The sequence below is a fragment of the Nicotiana tabacum genome, chromosome 22 (genome assembly GCF_000715075.1).
Source record: "Nicotiana tabacum cultivar K326 chromosome 22, ASM71507v2, whole genome shotgun sequence".
Lineage (NCBI taxonomy): Eukaryota > Viridiplantae > Streptophyta > Magnoliopsida > Solanales > Solanaceae > Nicotiana > Nicotiana tabacum.
The window spans coordinates 2423672-2432500 of NC_134101.1; the positions used below are offsets into that span (position 1 = coordinate 2423672).

General features: G+C 39.0%; 1 non-coding gene across 1 annotated transcript; it reads left to right on the forward strand.

Annotated features, from left to right (window-relative positions):
* Positions 1 to 100: 100 nt before the first annotated feature.
* TRNAP-UGG (transfer RNA proline (anticodon UGG)) lies at positions 101 to 172 on the forward strand. The gene has a single exon. It is a non-coding gene; the product is annotated as a tRNA-Pro (tRNA).
* Positions 173 to 8829: the final 8657 nt, after the last annotated feature.

Sequence of the window (8829 nt, forward strand, 5' to 3'; positions counted from 1 at the left end):
GGGACTTTTAGTCTCTTGATTAGAATAGCGGTCATAAGAGAATACCGCTCTACCATAGTTCTGAGTCAATTAAAATTAATAGAAATTGTCTAATCAATAAGGGCGTTTGGTCTAGTGGTATGATTCTCGCTTTGGGTGCGAGAGGTCCCGAGTTCGATTCTCGGAACGCCCCTTATTATTCTTTAAGGTCATTGTTCTTTTCAGATTTTCCATGCACTTTTATTTGATAGGAATTATATGGCTCAGAGTTATGGTTCTAACTCTTGAAAGTGCAAGTTCAAATAGTAGCTGCTTCTAGGAATTAATGATCTTTCTATGCTATATTTTCATTTCACATCAACGAAATTGGTCCTTGTCACTAGCATAATAATCTTACAAATGTACTACAGTTAGATCCTTTTATAACAACATTCCTAAATAACAATACTTCTCTATAAATGCCAAGCTTTTTCGGAATCAATTTTTATGTTATGTTATAATATATGTTCTCTATAACAACACTTCACTATAACATCCAAAAATATTCAAAACAAACGAGCTGTTATAGAGAGGTTTGACTGTAGTAGTATTATTTTTTTCAAATAAGGAGAGCAATTGAAAGGGAAAAACCTAGGACAACGATGTTCAATAGGGACTCAAGTTAGGGCTGTTCATTTGGATCGGATATCCGAAATCCGAACCGATCCGTTCAATTTCGGATTTCGGATTGTGTTTATTAAAATTTCGATTTTCGGATCGGATTCGGATTGGTATGATTTTAATACGATCCGATCCGATATTAATTCGGATCGAATTCGGATTGCATTTTCTAGAATCCGAAATCCAAAAATCCGATCCGAAATGTACTAAATCCGATCCGATCCGATCCATGCACAACCCTAACTCAAGGTCTTCTCTTTTTGGAAAAGGTTCAAATTAGCTCTTGTACCACTCGAAATTAAGCAATTAGATTTCTAGTCTAATCACAAAATAGGGGTAAGGTCTGTGTATACACTCAGGGGCGGAGCTAGCCCATTGAGTACGAGTTTGACTGAACTCACCACTTTGGTCCAATCCATATATTTGTCTTGAAAAATTAATTGAATATGTACATATTATTAATTTAAAACCCAGTAACTTAAAAATATTAGCACCCCGAACCCATAAGGTTCAAGTCTTGACTCCACCTCTGTATACACTACCCTCTCTAGACCCCACATGTGAAAATATACTAGGTATGTTATTGTAGATTTGTAGTCTAATATTATTCCCTCCCCTGTTAGAAAAGAGTCTCATTTTGTCCTTGACCCCTAATTATAAAGTTCTAAGTTGAAGGTAACTTTAAACAATAATGAGGAGTTAAAGGTAAATTTGGATCTTTCTTTTCGAAAATTTAGATGCATATTATAATCTACCAATTTCTCATTGGAGCTCCCTTAATTATCTATATCTATATTAAAGGAATAAAGTTACCATATATAACTGATATTATGGTTAAGTCAAGTGGCAAACTAATAAATATCAATAGTATATGAAAACTTTATTCTATATTTGACTATGTTGGTCAAATACAGATAATATATATATATATATATATATATATATATATATATATATATATATATATATATATATATATATATATATAAATGAATTTGAATTAAAAGATAATTTTGAATTTATAGGTAAAATTTTAAAAATTGAATTTAAATTAAAAATAAAAATTTAACTTTTTTTTTTATCATGTTATCATACTTAATTCGGTTAATGATTATATGCAATCATGTTAAGAACTTTTGTTATCTTTTCTAATTATTTAAATACTACTTCGCCTCTGGCCAAAAAAAAAGCTACTCCATATAACTATAAAACTCTTTCACATTTAAAACCCTATAATTATAGTTCTTTAAAACAGTGTAGCTAGATTTGAATAAAGCGAATTTCTTTTAAAATAAATGTAATATATAAGGTACACGTCTATGTTTATCCAAATAACAAAAAAGAGTTTAAAAATCGAATAAAAGTTTACTTACATATATAATGAAGTAAACATACATGCTGGAGAAAGAAACATCAGAAAAATCAGTCTATTAAAAAAAGATATTTTTTTCTTTTCTTTTTGAATAATATTTGTTTGAAGAGTCAATTTGTATAAATGGACATCAAACAGTTTGCTATACAATTGCTATCATTAATTTTAATTTAGCACATTCTAGGAATTGAAAGGTATAAGCTGAAACCCCTTCATTTAGTTGCAGTCAAGCCAATATTACAAGAGTATAATATTTTTTTCGTTGAAGAATATTACTTTTGAATCATTGGATTATGTGAAAGGTTTTTTGTCACGCCCCAAAACCACGTGACCGACACCCGGCACGCTACCCGACCCGAGCGAACCAAACTAAGTGATGCACCCAAATCATATGCATGAAAATTAATTTAATTGCGGAAGCTCCTTGAAAATCATATACATTTTCAAGTTAAATAATAAAATATTTTTCCAATTCAAAATCACACATGACGTCTTTCATGATAATAACAATGAGACTAAGTAAAATAAATATGCTTTCATGTATGTCGTGTACAACCCCGTTATTATAACCTTTCACAACTATCTATGGAGCCTCTATACCAAGAATAGAACCAACGGTTGGAGTAATTCCAATAAAATAAAATAAGAAAGAACATGATAGCTACCACGAGATAAAAGTGGTGCTTCATAATACCTCAGAAAGAGAGTCTATCCTAGCTTGACCGCATGTCACGTATCATACATCATCCTGAAATATGTATAGTAAGCAGGGCGGCCCTGGAGGGGGGCCTCTAAGGGCTGAGTACACCACAACAGTACTCAATAAGTGTCATAGACTCTCTCTAACTTAAGTTTTAGGGACAAATTTTATAAAAATAATGTACCAATATTTGATATAAAACGATAAGAAATTTTATCAATTCATGACCCTTGTTATTTTAAATAACAACCAAGTGAAATATAACCCACAATATAAAATTTTAAAACATTTACATCAATCCAAGATTTTGGATAAAAATCACGCAAAATCATTCCATTTGCTTTAAGTCATCGAAATCACTTTCGACTCCTTAGGCCTAAACATAAGAAAATCATCCTTACCTTTCAGTGGGAGTACTATACCATCACCGACATAAGAAGGTCAACTAGGTTATGTACCTAGCGGCAAGTATCATATACTCTACTTGCTCAGGTCGTCTCATCGTAGTGTCGTACGAATCAACTCAGCCATGTTAATAATATTACAAAATAGTACTCTCTCGAGGGAGAGCACTCTGTCATAGTCTATACCACAAAGTGGCCATCTACGCCTACACCGGCACGTGTAGTTTCATGACAACGAAAACAAAATATCCGAAGTCAATCTCGGTGAACACAAGTAACTCCCAAAATATTTGATACTTCAAAAATATATTCATAGCATAGTAGTGTCACGGCCCAATTTTCCCTTCGTATGACGTCATGACGGCACCTAGTCTCTACAACTAGGTAAGCCTAACATTTGAGAAATAATAAAATAAAAATATAAATTTAACAACTAACCGTTCAAAAATACACAGCAATCCCAAAATCCAGAACATCATGAATCACAAACTACAGAAGGAAAATCTAGTGTCTCTATACATCAGAGTCTAACAAAGGAAAAATACAGAAGATAATGGACATGAAAAAGAGTAGAAGGAGACTCCGAGGTCTGCGGACGTGATAAATATACCTTGAAGTCTCCAAAGCTGTCCCGGCTCACTGATAATGTGGCTGATAAGGTGCACCTGGATCTACCCACAAAAAACATGTACAGAAGAGCAGCATGAGTACACCGCAACCGGTACCCAGTAAGTGCCAAGCCTAACCTCGGTCGAGTAGTGACGAGGTCAGGTCAGGACCCTACTGGTAAATATATAATAAAAATAATATAGAGTGTAATATCGCAATAAAATAAAGGCTGAAATTTAACAACAATGAAATCATAGAAGGTACTTAGTACACAGAAACACAACCGGGGATCTCCCGGAATACTGTTTTGTAGTCCCAAAGTAAATATGCAAGATATGGGGATCTCCTGAAATACCGTTTCGTAGTCCAAAAGTAAATATGCAGCACGAACGATAGAAATACAACTACATCACGAAATTCTTACGATTTAGACTAAGTACCAGTCAGGAAAGAAGCAGGAAATTCACTAAGCATGTTGCACAGAATTCACATAAACAGTTTCACAAATATAGGTTAAGTTTGAACGTTCAAAGCTGTTGTAGCCGTTGTTTTACCATTTTAGGAAGTTTTAGATTATTTGAGTGTTTAAACATTATATTTTACCATTTTTATCTTTAATTATGAGTTTAATTAGCTTTTCTTCTTTATGTTCTTCAATTCTCATTATGAGTAGCTAGATTTTTACTAGGGTTGTGACCCAACCCTAGTGTATAAACCTTATGGGTAATTAATTTAATGCTTGTTTATGATTGGGTGTTGATTATTTAGCTTAGTTCATGCTTCAATTTTAGAATTAATGGTTGCAAACATTGATTCATGCCTATTTGACTTAGTCTCTGCTTGAGAAAGAGGGATATAGTCTAGGAAGACTTAGCTAACAAGGAATTGGGTTAATTGAGAGATTGATTATCCTAATTAGAGGGTTCAAACTAGAGATAGTAAGAACCCGATTTGAGCTCATATTAACTATTTTGTTTGATACCCATTTGGACTTGAGAAAGCCAAATTGGGCAAAATCACTCTCTGACCGAGAGGTATTGAGTGGGTAATATAGAGTTGAGAGCTATAATATACCCCAATCAACAAAACACGCCAAACCAAGAAAACTCCGGATATCTGTAGCTGAGGACGACCTGGGCCAACTCTGCACTACTTCAATCTTCTTCGGATCCACCTGGATCCCCTCACTCGATACTATATGACCCAAGAATGCCATTGAGTCTAGCCAAAACTCACACTTTGAAAATTTTGCATATAACTTCTTTTCTCTCAAGGTCTGAAGTGCAGTCCTTAGGTGCTGCTCATGATCCTCCCAACTCCGGGAGTATACCGGAATGTCGTCAATAAACACAATGACGAATGAGTCAAGATAATGTCGGAACACACTGTGCATCAAGTGCATAAAAGCTGATGGGGCATTGGTCAGCCCAAAAGACATAACAAGAAACTCATAGTGACCATATCTGGTCCTGAAAGCAGTCTTCCGGATTTTCGGCTCCCGAATCTTCAACTGATGATAACCTGAACGTAAGTCATTCTTGGAAAACACTCTGGCACCCTGTAACTGATCAAATAAGTCATCAATATGAGGTAATGGATACCTGTTCTTCACTGTGACTTTGTTCAACTGGCGGTAATCAATACACATCCGCATAAAACCATCCTTCTTCTTTACAAATAAGACAGGAGCACTCCAAGGTGACACACTGGGCTGAATGAAGGTCTTATCAAGAAATTCCTGTAACTGCTCTTTCAACTCCTTCAATTCAGGATGAGCCATACGATATGGAGGAATAGAGATGGGCTGAGTGCCCGACAACAAATCAATGCCAAAATCAATATCTCTGTCGGGCGGCATGCCCGGAAGATCAGCTGGAAACACATCTGGAAAGTCACTCACTACTGGAACTGACTAAACTGTATGGGTATCAATACTGACATCTCTCACTTAAGCTAGATACGCGACATACCCCTTCTCAACCATTCGTTGAGCTTTAAGAAATGAAATAACTCTGCTGGGAGTATATTCTAAGGTAGCTCTCCACTCTAACCGCAGTAATCCTGCCATAGCCAGCGTCACGATTTTGGCGTGACAATCAAGAATAGCATAATGGGGCGACAACGAGTCCATGCCCAAGATAACATCAAAATCTATTATGCTGAGCAATACTAAGTTGGCTCTAGTCTCAAAACCACTAAGAGCAATCAAACACGACTGATAACGCTTTCACAATAAGAGAATCTCCCACATGAGTAGACACATAAACAGGGGAACTCAAAGAATCCCGCGATATGCCCAAGAACAGGGTAAAATAAGAGGACACATAGGAATATGTAGAGCCTAGGTCAAATAATACCGACGCATCTCTATGACAGACTAGAATAATACCTGTAATGACAAAATCAGAAGCAACTGCCTATGTACGAGTAGGAAGGGCATAATATCTGGCCTAGCCTCCCCCTCTAGGGCGACCTCTACCTCCCTGACCTCCACCTCGAGCTGGCTGAGCAGGTGGGGTGGCAACTGGTGCTGTAATCATAGCCTAAGGACCCGGTGGAGCACGCTGTGGCTGAGACATCTATGGAGGTGCACCCCACCTAATCCTGGGGAAATCCCTCACCATGTGGCGAGTGTCGCGACATTCAAAACAAGTTTTGGGAGTGTGTGGCTGTTGTGACAGGCTCGGGGCAGGTCTGCTGGACTGGCCTCTAAGAACACCTCATGCAGGAGGCACACTAGATACTGGCGGTGCATAATAAGGCTCCTGGGGTCTAGAAGGAGCTGGAACACCGCTGGCGGTTTGAAGAGCTGAATGAACGGGGCAACTCATATAACCCCTACCATGGTGAGCTGCTGGGACACGAGCTCCAGAATAATAACTAGTCTCTTGAGACTTCTTGGCCTCCCCCTCTTCTCTATCTCGGGAAAACATGCCCTCAAACATCCTGGAAATACTCACAACCTGCTGATAAGAAATATCCATCTCCAACTCCCTGGCCATACTACTCCGGATGCTGGGATGGAGTCCCTCAATAAACTGACGAACCCTCTCTCGAACTGTGGCAAATAAGGCCGGTGCGTGTCGGGCCAAATCACTGAAGCGAACTGCACACTCTAACACAGTCATAGCGCCCTGGCGCAGCTGCTCAAACTTCACGCGCCATGAGTCCCTAAGGCTCTGAGGTACATACTCTCTAAAAAACATGTCCGAGAACTGAGTCCATGTAAGCAACGTTGCCTCAGCCAGACTACTCAACTTATAAGCACGCCACCACTGATAGGCTGCTCCTCTAAGCTGGAATGTAGTAAAAGAAACCCCGCTCGTCTCCGCTATGCCCATAGTACGGAGAATACGATGACACTCCTCCAGAAAACCCTAAGCATCATTTGTAGCCAATCCGCTAAAAGTAGGCGGGTGGTACTTCTTGTACCTCTCAAGTTTGACCTGCTCTGCCTCAGAAGCTGCTGCCCTAACCTCGGGCTGAGCTGGAGCTACCGGCTGCATTGGTATAATCTCTGGAACCTAGTCGACCTGAACCCGCTGCTCTGAAGTACCGGTGACGGGAGTCTGTGCTCCTCCCCTGGCCTGAGATGTGGCAGGAGCAAGTGGAATCAATCCAGCCTAAGCTAAGGTGCTGAACATGCTCAGAATCTGGGCTAGAGTCTCCTGGAGGGCTAGTGCAGCAACAAGTATCTCAGGTGTCTGCCCTCCAGCTTGAGCTACTGAGGGCTCCTCTGTAGCAACTCGTGCGGGTGCTCTGGCTGCACCACGTGGACGTCCTCGGCCTCTACCCCGGCCCCGGCCTCTCGCGGATCTAGTAGGGGGCGCGGGTGCCTGGTCATCAGATCCGCTTGTACGTGTCCTCACCATCTGTAAGAGAATAGAATACAGAAAGTTTAGAATCTTTGAAGTCAACAAATTTTTCGCACGACAAGGAATCAAAGTAGTGAAACTTTTCCTAACAGTTCAATAGCCTCCCGAAGATAAGTACAGACGTCTCCGTATCGATCTGCGAGACTCTACTAAACCAGTTTGTGAGTCACGACACCTATGAACCTAGAGCTCTGATACCAACTTGTCACGACCCAATTTCCCCTCCGTATGACGTTGTGACGGCACCTAGTCTCTACGACTAGGTAAGCCTAACATTTGCGGAATAATGAAATGAAAATATAATTTTAACAACTAACCGTTCAAAATACACAGCAATCCCAAAACCCGGAAGATCATGAATCACAAACTACAAAAGGAAAATCAAGTGTCTCTATACATCAGAGTCTAACAAAGGAAAAATACAGAAGATAATGGACATGAGAAAGAGTAGAAGGGGACTCCGAGGTCTGCGGATGCGAAAAATATACCTTATAGTCTCCAAAGCTGTCCCGACTCACTGATAATGCGGTTGATAAGGTGCACCTGGATCTGCACATAAAAAACATGTGCATAAGAGTAGCATGAGTACACTACAACTGGTACCCAGTAAGTGCCAAGCCTAACCTCGGTCGAGTAGTGACGAGGTCAGGCCAGAGCCCTACTGGTAAATATATAATAAAAACAATATAGAGTGTAATACCACAATAAAATAAAGGCAGAAATTTAACAACAATGAAATCATAAAAGGTAACAGCTCAGTACATAGAAACACAACCGGGGATCTCTCGAGATACCGTCTCGTAGTCCCAAATGTAAATGTACAGGGGGATCTCCCGGAATACCATTCCGTAGTCCTAAAGTAAATATGCAAGACATGGGGATCTCCCGAAATATCGTTACGTAGTCCCAAAGTAAATATGCAGCGCGAACGATAGAAATACAACTACATCACGAAATTCTTACGATTTAGACCAAGTACCAGTCAGGAAAGAAGCAGGAAATTCACTAAGCATGTTGCACAGAATTCACATAAACAATTAAGACACATAGACATGTCGTATTAGACTAAACATGATAAATACACATATTGGAATAACTCAATGAAGAATGAAAATAGATTAGTACTCATTAAAATGGTATAACTTAAAATAACAGGAAAATATGTTGTTGTTCAGTAAGAAAATCGAATTTTACCACAACTAGCCCATGTACGTACTCGTCACCTCACGT